Source organism: Lepisma saccharinum, chromosome 16, assembly GCF_977018435.1.
Source record: "Lepisma saccharinum chromosome 16, izLepSacc3.1, whole genome shotgun sequence".
NCBI lineage: Eukaryota > Metazoa > Arthropoda > Insecta > Zygentoma > Lepismatidae > Lepisma > Lepisma saccharinum.
This window is the reverse complement of record NC_139244.1, coordinates 27263151-27280292: the sequence shown is the minus strand read 5'-3', so window position 1 is coordinate 27280292 and position 17142 is coordinate 27263151. Positions and strand designations below refer to the sequence as shown.

The window sequence follows — 17142 nt, the reverse complement described above, 5'->3', positions numbered from 1 at the left end:
TGTCGACCTGAAATTAGGTTTATAGACAGGGGGCAAAATGGAAAATATCGACGATGTTCTAGTATTGGATTGTTTCTGTATTTCCATCGGTATAATCCTCCACCACATTTGAAGCATACTGTTTTATCCTCTTTTTGAATGTAAAATAATCCTGCTTCGGACAGAGCTTCTACAAACGGGAATTCTTTTGATTGCCAGTTTCTGAAAGAGGACAATCTAGCATTGAAAGATCCCATCTCTGGATATTGCGTCATTGTTCTGTAAAGACACAAAACAAGATAAATATTATAAGTAAGCTGTTGTAAACTGTAACGCTACAAAATTATTAATATACTATTAGGACTATATGTAATTTGTATAAAATTTCAAACAGTATTTACTGTCAATATTTTCTAGTATACGTACCGAGTATTATAAATTTAATTTACGAGTCAGCAAATAAGTTGTTATAATATTGTCGTTTTTTATCGGTACTGGGAATAAAATTTGAAATTTATGCATGGGTTTACCAGAGGCTCTATGGAATAAATGCAGAAAACAGTAATGCCCACAGTACACAGACCCGTAACTTTGTATCTGATGAGTGTTGTACGTATAGAATTTAGAGTTACTTTCCAAAAATCGCAAATGGTTATGCACATGTGGAGGTTTTCCGTAACTATCAAAAAATTCCCCCCGGGAGTTACTGTCTATGTAAATTGCTACCCAGTGCTTCCCGGGGCTATCTTTGGGGTCTGTATTTACAATCAACGCTGCTGGTAGTTCCACATGTACAGGTAATTCATTAGCTGCGAAAACCCCCACATGATGATTGTCAAAGGCTCTATTTGATATTAACCCGTGAAGCAAATTTAAAGTCGACAGCATTGCTGGACACTAAATAGTAATATTGTGCAACTCACCTTGTTATGCAATTAATCCAGATGAATATCTCTTTGATTATTAATTTCCATGAGAGCGTCAAATTCAGAGTAGATAACACAAGTCACAGTAGATTCCAAAGCCGATTTGAAGTGGACTTCCAAGCTAACAGCCCCTTGCCGTTGAAGACTGCAGTGGGATATGGCACTTGCAGCTGCGTCTGGTGTTATATCGAAAACAAGTAATGCGTATCCCTGGGGGTATTCCTCACGCGATATATTGTTTCCTTCATCCATATAGTGTATCCCTGTTCCAGAGAATAATGTGTGATATGCTGTTATGTACTTGTTGTTTTCAAAGTCTGGTTGAAGTGGTTTGCCGGGAATTTGGACTCCATCAACATATAAAGTAAAGAAGTTGTAATTGAAATGTTGAAAATTGAATGGGTTTGTAGACAGAGTGCCGTTGAATGCATCGTTGGTAACAAACCCCACAACTAATCGTTTCGGAAGACGTCCAAGTATCACATTGTCAATTGTTTTTGAAACAATATCTTTTGGAATAGTTACAGCTTTAAGTTGTACTCTTGTTAGAGGGTATTTTGCTGTATGTTTTTGCAATATGCGATTGTGACTAAGTTTGATGGATGAACTGACCGATACTTTTCTCACATATAGTGTAGCATCTAGAATTTCCACTTTGCCTTCACTGTCATCTAATCGCATCAAGCAGAAAGTGTTTTTCGAAGGAATCAGTTTTATTCGCATTTCCACTCCATTGATCAAAAATTTCTCTTGATTGAAAATATCAGAATGCAAGTAACCAAACATATCAAATGTTTTACTCTGTTTTGTTAGTTGGTTACGTTTTGTAAAGCCTTTGTTGTCTTCCGAAACGTTATCAAAAGCGCCTGCTGTATCTTTGTACCACAATGCACTTTGGAGATGAGATGATTTTGCAGATATGTCATAGTTCAGTGCTTTTTCAAAATAAGACCTGTATGGGTGCATGTGAGATGGAAACGAGATGAGTTTGTTATTTAAGTAGATTTGTACTTCGCTGAACATTGCATTGAGAAAATCATTGACAGGCCCAATTGTTTTATCTGTGGGTAGCAATAACTGACCATACGCTTTTACAATTCTGGCATCTATATTCAACATTGTGTGTGCTAAATCCATATAATCATCACCATGTCCAGGTATTACAAACTCGGTGGGGGCATTATCTGCCAGAGAACTAACAGGTTTGTATCCGATGGTGTGGTGTTCTAAGATGCTTGTCTGAGTAGGTTTTACCGAGAAAATATCCAATTCACTTTTAAAACACTCACATGATTTCTCCCTAATTAGTGCCATATCTAATCAAAAATATCTGATGTTATTTGAATTTTCTTACAGTTGCGTTTGGTTGTTTTCTTGGTGTTTGTATTGGCACTGGATCTCTTCTTTCTCTGAGCGGTCCTTCCAGTTCGCTGTCCCGAAGCAGAGTGATTCCTTTTGAAATGTTTATGACCCTGATAACCAGAACCAATCATTTCCTTTAGCTTTGTTTCAGCTTTTCTTTTAAGATTTGATCTGGCATCCGAAATTCTGGATTGTAGTGACTGTTTTAGGGGTGTTTTGTCTACAACATCACCTAACACATTTATCCCTGTTTTTAACATTTCTTTCCCTACAGCTTTCGCTCCTTTCTTGATAAGAGGCAAAGCTGACCGAAAAAGTCCTCCAAGAAAACTTCCAATGCCATGTCCTTTTTGATAGGCAGCACCGTAATATATGTTACCCACACCAGATCCAGCTTGTTGATGGTAGTATTGAAAATATGGGTCATTCATAATCAGAGCTTTTCACCACAACGTCTAAAATGAAGTTTCAAACACACTAGTCCGAAGGAGAATGGGATGTGTGCACCAGTGCTATCCCTTAAGTCAATTTCTATTTGTTCGAAATTATGTTTCTGCACTGGGATGTAATGTGGTGAATCGAAAATTTGCACACCATCACTTCCAAAAGTATGTTCCATAGGATTAATGTTTATAATACGTAATAGAGGGGCGACAGCATCTCCCACCATATGTGATTCCGCAATATCTGTGTAAATATACATCTGGGAAGGAATTTCTCTCACAACATTTGGAGGCGAGCGTCCAATTTTTACTTCTGATAGATCATCGGTCGGTTTAAAACCTAATATCCGTGCCATTTGAGGTGACAATCGTACTTTTATGTTTCTCTGCTTGGTAGATATATCAACAGTCACATGTTTGTACGCAGGATGATTTCGGAGACTAAAATTTAATGTTTCAGAATATTTATTGATTTCTGCAACAATGCTGTTTATAGATGCGTAATAGCCTTCGGATATTCGAAGTTCGTTCCATTTGACATCATCCATAGATTTATATTGAATATAGTTGTTAAATCTTGTAATGTTTAGTATTGAATAAGGATAATGCACTTCTATCAATGCCATCTCCCATTTGTTGGTGTCCAACTCCACACGGTTCTGAAGCTTTGTGGTGTAGTTAGTTAGAGTATTACTTGGGAAATATTTCATGGGACTGTTACTAGGCAAAGTAAGGTAGAAAGCGTTTGCTTTTCTCATGATGTGTTATGAAGGTTATTTGTACCACTGATGAGAATACCTAGAAAAAATTATGCCTCTCTCTCTCTCTGTTTGACTCCAAGGACGATTCGCTAATCCAACTGTCAAATAATCTGGAGTAACCTTTCCAATGAACTAACAACTTTTTACTGGCTCCTTTACCTTTGGTCGCAAGGATTTTATCAATTTCATGCATATCCGGTAAGCGGACCAGTTGCAACTCTTCCGTATAAAATGTTCCATCGATTTTATGTCCTTGTAGATCTTTTAATTCATACACTTGAGGATTTCTTTTCAAAATACGTTAAACCACAAATATTTCTCTTGTCCAATTTTCCATGTAACCTTTGTCAAAGTGTTTTTTGGTTTTTGTTATTCTCACTGTATCTCCTATTTTTAATGGCATCTTCAATGACAATAGTGGAGATGAATCAGATTTGAGTTTTTTGTCATTCATATTGTGCCATACTTTCAAAACCTTCTCAGGAGTAACATCTGCTGGTGCCATTTTAATACTCGAGTGAATTTTATGATTATAAGCTTTCAAAAGCTTTGGGAGTACATTAACATAACAGCTGGTTCTTTGCTTAGTAAAATACTTCCACATGCGTTCCTTTAAAGTTCTGTTGAATCTTTCAACAATACTAGCTTTAATATCAGGATTCTTTGTTGTAAAATAAATTACATTTTGTTTTTTGAGATATTCCTGCACAATACTGTTGGTAAACTCACGCCCTTTGTCAGTTTGTAATTTCAAAGGTTTTCTTTTGCTTTGTTTGAAAATTTGCTGGAAAGCCTTTTTTATACATACACCAGTTTTATTTTTTACAGGGACAGCCCAAGCATGCCTGCTAAAAATATTGATAACTGTGAGTATATATCTGTACCCTTTGTTGTGATTCCGCAAACTCTGCATGTCATTCAAGTCAGCCTGCCATTGGTCATCGATATTATGCACAAAATAAAAGTTTCTCGGAAATCGACGCTTTACAGGTCTATGCAAAGTGTATGCAGTTTGCTTTGTCAACCAATGTTTGATTGTTGACAATGGTATGGATTTTTTTTACAGCTTTCCATAGTGTTGAAGCTGTAGAATAGGATGCTGGATGAGATGGATTGTACCAGATATTCTCTAATATTTTTTCGCTCATGGTTTGTATCTTGACCAAACTGGAACAGTACGTTTACGTTTATGCCCTGGAAATGATGATACAAAAGAAATTGGTTCCTTTTCTTCTTCTTCTTCTTCTTCTGCTTCTGTTAATTCTTGTGCCTCTTCTTGGTTAGCTCCGGACAGCGGAACATGGCGTCCGGGGTTGCCAAAAACAATCTGTTGAATAAACTCCTGTCTCCGGGGGTTTCCAATATATTCTTGAGGAATATTAGATAACGCCAGAGCTCTATTGAACAGTTGCCATCCAACAGGATTGCTTGTTTTTCGTGGTCGAATTATATCCGATACTAGATCGACAATATTTGAGCCTTCAATTTTATTATTGTTAATAAAAACTGCCCCATATTTATCCCAATCAATATTACTATTATGTAAAAGACGTTCATACAACAGTTCGGCTTTTCTACGATACATGCTAGGTGTAGCAGCTAGAATTTCTTCATTCATATCAGTCAACTTCTCAGTAGATTCTGTAATCGGTAGCGACACAGGTTCTCTTTGTTTTCGAGTAATAGACAGAAATTTTTGGAGCACAATGCTGTAACGATTTCATTTTTCATCATCCGAAAGACCTTTGAGATTCAAAATTACTTGCATATCCTGATCCAATTGCGATAAGGATGTAGACGGTGCAGACATAACAGGATGTCTTATGTTATCCATAAATTCTTGAGGTATTATAACCATTTTTTTAGCATGCTCCATGTTCAGATTTTTTTTTCACTTAAATAAACTTGATAACACACCTCCTATTAAAGGGGCTAATAACGCAGGTAGAAATCCTCCGTGTTGCACTAGTATCTGTTTCTTCTGCTTTGTAGAGTGTCCTTTGGCAGAGAGATTACGTATCACCTTCTTGTACCGGCTCAATCTTGTTTTTTGAGGTGTTGAAAGAGGAACATTCCCTTTTAGAACATTGTAACAACACTCACAGATTGAATTAACTAAGGAAGAATCAGCAGCTTGTAATATCGCTGTGCGAAGAGCTGGTTTAGCATCCGACAAAACTTGGAGCACTTTAGCGTGTTTCACTCTTGGAGCCATGATGACAGAATAAACGACTAGTGATTATGCTTGCTTGTTTTGTAGGAATATATACATAATTGATATCATCGTCGGGAAATATCCGCGACCGAAAACGTACTTCTTCCGGAGTGTTCTGCTTCAGATCAAACAGCAAATATCCATGGGGTTCAGCGGTGCATTGTAATATGCATCTTTTATAAAATTTGGATTCTCCGGGTATACTTGTCTAGATAAATAATTAATTTGGGCTCTGTCTCTTGGATTTTTGAAGCATACAATATAATGACTATTTAAAGATATATCCCTATTCCCTTTTCCCTGATGGAATAGATTTTGAGTGATAAAGAAAAGACTAATATCACGATGATGACACTCTTTTGTGAATAAATCTGTGACTCTTTGATCGCATTCCCTCATCTGATCATCGATAATAATAAGATGAGGTCCAGAATTTGTCACAAATTGGTCAATATTAGGCATTCCTTCCCGAAATTGTACAAAACCAGGGAAATCATTGTATGCAGATTGCCATTCCCCGTAGCACACCAAAATAATGTTGAATTTTACATTTACCATTTGGGATAAACACTGGAGAAAATGCTTCACAAAATATGTCTTTCCGCATCCTGATGGACCAGCCAATATTGCAGAGAACGGGTGTTTCCACAAGCACTCCATTTCTCAAACTGTGAAGAATGTTTTAAATTACATATAATATAAAAATCGAATGTTATGAATATTTTTCTAGTTTTTAGATTTTACTGATATGTTGTATCTTCAAATTACATACATATATATATATATATATTATATTGTATTGTGTTATATATATATATATACTTCATCAATAAATAAATATGTGTGTGTGTCTGTATATATATATATATATACACACACACACACACACACACACACACACACACACACACACACACACACACACACATACAGACAATTTTCTTATAGTACAAAATTCACTTTACAACAGCACAACAAATGCCAGATAGCATTAACACTGCACGCATGCGCGTTTGTAAAACCCGCCTACATATTCCGAGCATCAGCGTTGTGTTAGAGGGCTCTCCATTGTTTCAACAACGATAAACAGCTTGGTGGTCCAGATCAAATTGGTTCTGGAATCTACTGTGACGTGTACCGTCGACTTTGAAGTATAAAAAGGTGAGTTGCACAATATTACTATTTAGTGTCCAGCAATGCTGTCGACTTTAAATTTGCTTCACGGGTTAATATCAAATAGAGCCTTTGACAATCATCATGTGGGGGTTTTCGCAGCTAATGAATTACCTGTACATGTGGAACTACCAGCAGCGTTGATTGTAAATACAGACCCCAAAGATAGCCCCGGGAAGCACTGGGTAGCAATTTACATAGACAGTAACTCCCGGGGGGAATTTTTTGATAGTTACGGAAAACCTCCACATGTGCATAACCATTTGCGATTTTTGGAAAGTAACTCTAAATTCTATACGTACAACACTCATCAGATACAAAGTTACGGGTCTGTGTACTGTGGGCATTACTGTTTTCTGCATTTATTCCATAGAGCCTCTGGTAAACCCATGCATAAATTTCAAATTTTATTCCCAGTACCGATAAAAAACGACAATATTATAACAACTTATTTGCTGACTCGTAAATTAAATTTATAATACTCGGTACGTATACTAGAAAATATTGACAGTAAATACTGTTTGAAATTTTATACAAATTACATATAGTCCTAATAGTATATTAATAATTTTGTAGCGTTACAGTTTACAACAGCTTACTTATAATATTTATCTTGTTTTGTGTCTTTACAGAACAATGACGCAATATCCAGAGATGGGATCTTTCAATGCTAGATTGTCCTCTTTCAGAAACTGGCAATCAAAAGAATTCCCGTTTGTAGAAGCTCTGTCCGAAGCAGGATTCTTTTACATTCAAAAAGAGGATAAAACAGTATGCTTCAAATGTGGTGGAGGATTATACCGATGGAAATACAGAAACAATCCAATACTAGAACATCGTCGATATTTTCCATTTTGCCCCCTGTCTATAAACCTAATTTCAGGTCGACAATGCGGTTGATGCTTTAATTAAATTAATTAATATTTGTTATCCAATATTTCCTCAATATGACGTTTATGATATTCTGCTGATTTTTCTCTCACCATTGATCTTTGTAAGGCCCCGCCCCCTCCACCTTTTTTGTCCAGCACATGCTTGGTTTGCTACGCGCGCATGCGTCTCAAAAACACACCCACGCATTTCTTCAAATGTATACCTGCACGTTGCGACATGCAGTATCTCGCAGTTCTTAGTCATGGAATCCTCTATTTCAATGCCGCTGAAAAAAAGATTTCAACCGTACACTAATTTCAAGGGGGTTCTTCAGAAAGAGAGCGATCAGCATTTACCTGAAGAACAAAAACAAGTAACTAGTCTTATACGCCAGTCGATATTATTTGATCACGTCTACTACTTGAATGCTTCGAAAACAAAGGTTATCTCAATCGGACTTTCCTCTCATCTGGATTTCCAACCTGTGGTCAGGCTACACAGAAGCGGGGCGGCCGGTGTTGAACTACAGTTGCAGGAGTGGCACGCTCTTCAGGAATTGTTTCCAGTAATCGACAATTACATCGCTATTCCAGGTGAGCAACCTCGTGTTTCCTACCCACTAAGTGAGCAACATGAATTGCTGATAACCACACTGTACAATCGCCGTCAGATCATTATAAGGAAGATTTTAGCTTACGGTTCCCTGGAGATAGTGTTCATCGCAGAAAGTTCGTGGCGGAACTTTATGAACATATTTGCGTGCATCGAGCATGCGAAAGTTATGTGTGAAACAGTGTCGCCGTATCTGAAATCATATTTCGGAAACTGTGTGGAATCTTGCATTCTCGACCTTCGCGAACAATGTTTCGGTTGCACAGATATTTCCCCTGTCCATGCATGTAATAAGGAGAAGTTTGTGCTTTCCCATCTACATGGATGTACAAAACCTGAGCCTTTGTCTATACAAAACATCGACGGAAAAAGACTTTCCAAAGAAGTGTTTGTTTTTTGCGAGAACATGCTTGTGGAAAAAATAGTGAAACATTTTAATTCAGTGGTTGCAGCAGAAAATGGATATGATAGTGACACAATTCCTTATGTGGGTGAGTGAACAAACTTGAAGAATAAAAACTTGTTAAATAACATGCTGATAAACTGGTGACACAATATAAACATTTTATATATGTATGTGTGTGTGTGTGCGGCTCTTTTGAATTTTGTAAATATTGTTAATAAACAGGGATAAAATATATGTCTTGGCTTTTTTTTTCACTTATCACCCCTTTAAAAATCCTCATGGTTTATATTTTTACTGGTAACAATCGTTAATAACAACATTAATAATTAACTATATAATGAAAAAGTGTGTATTGTGGACTTGTCGAAGATAAAGCATGAGAGCTTCTCTTCACACTGGTAAAAATCGGTGTTAGTAACAACATTAATAATTAACTATATAATGAATAAGTGTATATTGTGGACTTGTCGGGAGATAAAGCATAAGAGCTTTTCTTCACACTGGTAAGAATCTGTGTTAATAACAACATTAATAATTAACTATACAATAAAAAAAATTGTGTATTGTGGACTTGTCGGAGATAAAGCATGAGAGCTTTTCTGCACAGCGCTGGACACGCAAAGGCAAGTATCTTTATTTTCATTCTATTTCTAACAGTGATTCGCTATTTTTTCTTGTCACTATAAAAAAACTAATTCAATTTTTCTTATATCACATCTGTCGCCATTTTGCTTGTTTTTTGTTTAATTCCTCTTTATGCATTGAGGTTAATCGAAACATAACTTTAGACTTTTACATGGAATTGAAACATAGAATGTTACCTCCTTTGATTGAACCGAACCTGTGACTCCTCTTTGATCACAAAACAATAGTGACGGCCATCTTGCTTATTTTACCAACTCTTTATGCATTTAAGCTAATCGGTACTGGGGCCCCACACAGCAAAACAACAGATTCTAATTTATCTTTGCGTTGTAATCAAAAGGCATTTTGTTTTGATTTTTAATATCTGTTCCTGCATAAATACTAATGGGGACTCAACACACTTCTTTTTATTTTATTTTAAAAACAACATCATTATCAGCCAATTTGATATTGTGAATCGAACCCCGGGACCTTTTCATTACAGCATAAACATCCTATTTCCAATTAGTTCATTTTCTCTTTGTGCACAAAAAAGCTAATCGGAACTTTTAAACAAATACAATTGAATATCCAATTTTCACCAACATTGGGAATCGAACCCTCAACCACTTGGTTAAAACATCTCGCGGAATAAAAAACACCCCCCGCGCCACCCCGCCCCGCCCCGCCCCGCCCCGCGCCGCGCCGCGCCCAGCCGCCGCCGCCGCCACCGCCGCTGAACACAATACGCGGCCGCCATATTGATTTTATTCAAATACTATTTATGCACAGATGGACTAATCGGGACCTATAATGGCGGGACAAAACAATTGGCCTCATTTAACTACCTAGAAAATCGAACCCGCGACCTCTTCATTACCAGGCGACAACATTAACCACTAACCCAAGGCCGCCATATTGATTTTATTCAAACACTATTTATGCACAGATGGACTAATCGGGGACCTATAATGGCGGGACTAAACAATTGGCCTAATTTAACTACCTAGAGAATCGAACCCGCGACCTCTTCATTGCCAGGTGACAACATTAACCACTAACCCAACTCGATTTTCGAACTCAACCATTTTGTTGGCTTTATGTACACACAGGCTAATCGAGACCATTCAATATTGACATCGTCGCCTTGTAATCAAAGGGTCCCAGGTTCGATACTCGGTGGAGGCACATAGTGGTCCGAATCACCACTTTTCAACTGTAGGTCCAATCCTGATTAGTTTTACCGTGCATAAAATGGACTTAAAAAAACTAAATCAATCTATCAACCAATCAATATTGACTCTACCAGGAATCGAACCCTCGACGCCTCTTGTTTCACAGAGCAATAACCTTAGCCGCTAAGCTTTCGGGGTACAGCAAAATTCGGCGCCATCTTTAAATCATTTCTTCATGTGTTTGCATCATACGCAATGGTTGCGCGCGCATTTCCTCCACAAACACACACACACACACACACACACAAACATACGCACGTGTTAGGTTAGCATACATCAAAAAACAACGTGACAAATCCATTGACCCCCCTCCCCCACCGCTTCCGATGCCTTCAACGTGATCAGACACGTTCTGCTGACTCAACAATAAAAATCGCTCGTACACCGCTACGACCGGATGTAACATAACACCAGTCGCATCGAATTTTTGCTGACGCGTAGGAATGAAGTGCTGCCTCTCTACTAGTATTATTGTTGTATACAATGGTATTAATCAAATGTGCACCAAAAGAAGCAGCGCCGAGCATTCATTAAAGAAGTTTTATTAAAAAAACAAAAAAAACATAAAACGGCATTGCAATGCATTAGTTTTATGCTTCTGCGGGTTAATTTCTTTCTGGAAATTATGAAAAAAGGTTATAATGTAAATCTTTCCCTTCTTTTCTCTGACAATAACAAATGTAGAGCTGGACCCATGAATATTGTCGTGCAAATTCTCCATCACCAGGTTCGTGCACTTTATTTGACCCAATAAGAGCTTCAAGAATTAAAATAAAACTCAAACCAAGCTGTTGACAACTTCTGCACCAGCATACATAAAAATCCATCGCTTAAAAACACATAGGATGTAAGAGAAAAATTAATGAAAATAGTCATGGACAATTTGTACGGTAATACTAATGGATCCCACTGTACACCTATCTTAGCTTCCGTTTCCGTTAGATAATTTCACTGAAAAAATATTCTAAAGTTGATTTTTAATTAGTCAACCATAACTTGCTTCTAAAAAATACATTTTTCGATGTTATTGCCTGTGTTACAACTTAAGAGTTAGTTAACACCATCAACATAACTTCAAAACACATCAGAAATAGTGAAATAAACGAAGTACTGCATTAAAACCACAATACATACATACCATATTACCCAGACTTTGTTGTGACTTTCTTTTCAGTTTTCACTTGCAATAAATTAATAATTTATGGTCGTCAAACTCACCGCTACTGATATATTACTTACGAAGTAGTAACAAAACATTCCATTATCGTTTATCACCTTCTCAAGATCACAATCGAATAGCTGAAGACAGGAATAATACTCATAATGTTTTTTTTTTTCAAATTAGTTTTCACCCACCTACTTATCTGTCGCTGAAATCTGTACTGCAAGCGTGGATGCAGTCATTAGCAACAATTACACATAGTAACAGATTTTGTTGGATTCCACTTTAGTATCGTAGAGATGGTTTATGGAAAATGTGAGATTCAAGTGAAAATATTTCATGCCAGTTTAAGAGACGTAACTTATCTAAGGGTTTAATAAGTTACTTGTTAACCTCTGTGGTGTAGTAAAAGTAACGTGCTAAACTCAGGGATCCCAGGTTTGAATCCTAGGTAAGATTCTTCCCCTTTTGCATCATTCATCTAAGGCCTCCCCGATGGCGCAGTGGTAGCGTCGCCGCCTTGTAATCAAGGGTTCCCGGGTTCGATACCCAGTAGAGGCACATAGTGGTTCGGATCCCACTTTAAACTGTAGGTCCAGTCCCGATTAGCCTTACTGTGCATAAAGTGGACTTAAAAACGCCAATTCAATCAATCAAATCATTCATCTTGTAATCAATCCACAGGGTAGAAGATCTACATAAAGTAACAAAACATGTAAACGGCAATGAGCAAAATCATTTTTTACACAAGATCTGGACGTCCGGAAGGGGGCTAGGGGGTCCACAGCGCATCCCCTTGTAAAGTTAATGTCAATTGAATATTATATATATATATATATATATATATATATATATATATATATATATATATATATATATATATATATACATGCAGGGTGACTGGTAATTAGATGTATTCCCTGAAAGGAGTTAAAGTACAGACAATTTGCAATAAATTTGACCATATGATACCCCGTCCGAAAATTAGTAGTTTTCGAGATAATCGAGTTTCAATTGTTCTTTTAAAAAATGACAATTTTCCACATAAAAAGATGAATTGAGAAAAAACTGCTCATTGTATGGAACATATTTCAGCGTTTCCTGATAGCTAACAAATAAGTGGTTCATTGAAAAAAAAGTTTTTCCCAAATAACAATCACATGTAAGTAACGGGTGGGTCTAAACTTACAAGTGATGATAAAAAAATGCACTCTTAGTTTACTTGGCAACGTATTAATAAAAAAAATGGTATGACACGAAGCGTACAAATTACGTAAATTACTTCCTTGTGACATCTGCTATCCAACAAGGTACAAATGTTGCTAACATACACATTTGTGTACAAGAAATAATACTTCATTCATCTTCATGTGAATGGAATAAATGAACAATACAATTAAGGAACAGTACACGTCTTGCTCAAAGTGGGCACCTCCGTTACGAATGCAGGCACGCAGGTTTTTACGGACATTTGTTCTCGTAACTCGTGATGTGATGGCGTCTTTGACGTGTTTACCAACTGTTAAGATCTTCTCCCTGAGCTCTTCTTGCGAGTTTACCGGTGTCTTGTCATGTGGCTCCAAATGTAAAAGTCGCAAGGCATCAAATCGGGAGATCGAGCCGGCCAGGGAATCGGACCGCCTCGGCCAATCCATTTCTTTGGGTAATTTTCATCCAGCCACTGTCGCACGCCCAGGCAGAAGTATTGATGGGCGTAATCAACAATCATTTGATCGAGCCATTTTTCCTGCCCCAAATCTTAAATGGCATCACTTATGAACAATATTTGAGGAACGGGATGGCAATGTTGTTGGAGGATGTGCCTCTAGCTACAAGACGTGACATGATTTATCATCATGATGACTGCCCAGCTCGATCCCCCTATCGATTTGACGCCTTGCAACTTCTACATTTGGAGCCACATGACAAGACACCGGTAAACTCGCAAGAAGAGCTCAGGGAGAGGATCTTAACAGTTGGTCAACACATCAAGGACACCATCACATCACGAGTTAAGATAAAAAATGTCCGTAAAAACCTGCGTGCCTGCATTCGTAACGGAGGTGCCCACTTTGAGCAAGACGTGTAATGTTCTTTAATTGTATTGTTCATTGATTCCATTCACATGAAGATGAATGAAGTATTATTTCTTGTACACAAATGTGTATGTTAGCAACATTTGTACCTTGTTGGATAGCAGATGTCACAAGGAAGTAATTTACGTAATTTGTACGCTTCGTGTCATACCATTTTTTTTATTAATACGTTGCCAAGTAAACTAAGAGTGCATTTTTTTATCATCACTTGTAAGTTTAGACCCACCCGTTACTTACATGTGATTGTTATTTGGGAAAAACTTTTTTTTCAATGAACCACTTATTTGTTAGCTATCAGGAAACGCTGAAATATGTTCCATACAATGAGCAGTTTTTTCTCAATTCATCTTTTTATGTGGAAAATTGTCATTTTTTAAAAAAAAACAATTGAAACTCGATTATCTCGAAAACTACTAATTTTCGGACGGGGTATCATATGGTCAAATTTATTGCAAATTGTCTCTACTTTAACCCCTTTCAGGGAATACATCTAATTACCAGTCACCCTGTATATAATTTTATTTCAGTCACATAAATTGTGGTAATTATTGTGCGGGTGTTGGAGGAACATAACTTGAAACTGAAGCGGGGAAGAATATGCCTCGTTAACTCCCTCCCTGAAAACAAAACTTGGCTTGCTACTCCCTCCCAAACCACGAAATATTGTAGTCACTAAACAAAACTTTACACTTAGAGCCTTCCTCGTTATGAAAGAGTACAATTTTCTTGTTTGTAAGAAGTTTCAAGAGGCTTGTCCGTACACTAGGTCATTTTCTTGCATTACTTGTTAGTTTTAAGTACGCTTTATGCTCAGATATACTAATCAGAACTGGTACATTTTAAAGTGGAATACAAACCACTATGTGTTAGACCTCCACCGGGAATCGAACCCAGGAACTCTTGTTTACAAGGCGACATACTAAGCTACTACACTATCATGGAAGTTCTTTCTTCTTTGCAGAATCAAGTATTTTAAGGATCAATTTCCCTTAATGTTGAAATGCATTTTGTGTTTGTGATTAGGATGCATGTGTTTGTGAATATGTTTATGTAAGACCTAAGTGCAGTGGCGGCGATTAGGGGGGCACTTTTCGCCACTTTTGACCCCGCACTATGCTAAACCTTATGTACCAAGGAAAAGTGAATTGTCCTTGCCCCCGTAGTTTTAGAACCCAATCACCGCCAGTGCCTAAGTGTGTTAAAATTTTGACGAGTGCACCATTACAAGTTAGTATGTTATCGTAAATACCCCTTTTCAGTTTCCTGATTTGAATTTTGGCTATATTAATTTTATTATTGCAAACAAATACCGTAGTTTCTACAATGAATTGAGACGTATCAATTGGCAATTGGCTAAGATCTTGTCCCATGGTGAACATAGCCACGGTGCTGATATAGATTACATTATGAGCATACTACCAACCAACGAACTACTTACTCGTATTCAATATTATGAATGAATGAATGAGTTAAAATTTTAGGGTTCCTCGGCACTTCAGGCCATTTTGCACCCTTCAATATATACGGAGTTCTAAAATTCTGACTTAAAAAATTAAAACAAAGGGTGTAAAAAGACCTGCACAAGACAAACACAATACATTAAAAAGTCAGAAGGTATTAGAAGCTTCCTCAGAGAAGGTGGAAGTGACCAGCTCTTCACAAAAATCTAGAAACATTTGATAAAACACTGTTGTCATCGCCAAACAGGGATGACAAACAGCTGTGAAGATTAAAAGTCTGTAGAGGAAAGCACTTAGATGTTTCAAGGATCAAAATGACCTGTCCTCCCCTAAACAGTCAAGGTATTTCTTAATACTATATGGTCATTACATCTTTATTTGAGCAAACCCATGGTCAATATATCAGAAACATTAACTGTTTATGTTGCTAGTATGTTTCTGTGCTCTTCCAATGAGATTTACTTCTTGGACCTTCGTTTCAAACCAACTATGCAATCCTTATTACAGAAGACCCATTGTAAAATTTAGTTTGGGTTCATTATACTGCATGCTAGAAGGTTAGAACAAATTAAGTGCAAGCAAATGTGGTGAACCTTTCTCGAAGAATTATCGCAAGAAATCATCTCTTTGTAATTTTTTTTGTAGGGGTACATCGGCACATTTTGCACGTTTCAATATGTGCGGGAGGAAATCCCCATACTATCTAAAATCCTTACCTAAGACTTAAAATGAGGGTGTGAAAATCCTTTAGGAAAGGTTAAAGGTGCAGGTTGTACAGGACTTACACAACACATTAAAAAAATAAGGAAACACTAAAATAAAACTTCATCACAAAGAGTGGAAAAGTCCCGCCCTTCGCACAAAGCCAAAAACATTAGTTAAAACCCTCTCATCTCCAAACATGGTGAAAAAGGAGAGAGTTTTTATGGTTATATTGCTGAAGATTGGATTAATGTTGCAAAAAATGTAAGTGAAATAATATAATTGAAATGTGAAAAAAGAATGTACAATGTCCAACATAAGTTTAGATAATTAGCAGTAGCATTTAGAAAACAATTTTGGACTTCGTACCAAATTTCAAACAAACATTTGTTAAACATATCGAGCAAAAAACATACAAAAATATGATGACAGCACTAGTAATTTCACCTATCCTGTACGCGAATCGTATTGATCGTTGGGTAATCATCTGAGATTAATGACCTGTTTTGATTGCTTTATATGTGTTCGCATGCATTCAACTAGGCCATGTTTACTATAGGAATAAAATATCACACTTACCGCCATAAGCAATAAAGATTCCGTCCGGTGTTCAAAACTACTTTTTTCACTGACGTAAAACTCACTCTTGTTTCCTCTCCTATCCGTAATCACTTTATAACGGAATCACTCTACACTATGACTTATGCAAACACTGCAGGAATGCACATTGCAAGCTACGGTGATGGGTTTAATCAGCCAAACTACAATGTGCGCAGCTGTTAGTCGGAGATTACATTTGCAACAATTTCTTAGCACTTGAAAATTTACTTCACCAGCAGTGCGTGCTGATTGTTCATCTAAACTGGGATGCTTTTCTAACACCTCATTCAATTTTTTGCTCATTCACAATCATTACTATTCACGAAGCTGTGTTTAGAAACTATTAAAGGTAAGAATTTCAATTATTAACCAAGCTAAATTTAATAACTATTTGTCGTAGAAGAGTTCCAACGTTCATATATTGTTTCGTTTTCGATGTAACGAATCGAAAAAAGCATATTTTTCATACAGAAAGTGCAATTCGGTGTCTGAAGCAATTTTGCATTTTGTTAA

The 17142-nt window shown here is 37.0% G+C and overlaps 1 protein-coding gene across 2 annotated transcripts in view; it reads left to right on the top strand.

Moving 5' to 3' along the window:
• Nucleotides 1-17142, top strand: part of LOC145999989 (uncharacterized) — a 30323-nt gene that overhangs the window by 3992 nt on the left and 9189 nt on the right. The window contains exon 1 of one of the 2 annotated variants that reach the window (XM_083137290.1): nt 16847-16978. The exons of the other annotated variant lie outside the window; for it this stretch is intronic. The gene's annotated coding sequence lies outside the window, so the exon portion shown is untranslated. Of the gene's footprint in view, nt 1-16846; nt 16979-17142 lie in introns of those variants that run through there. 2 annotated transcript variants of the gene reach the window in all.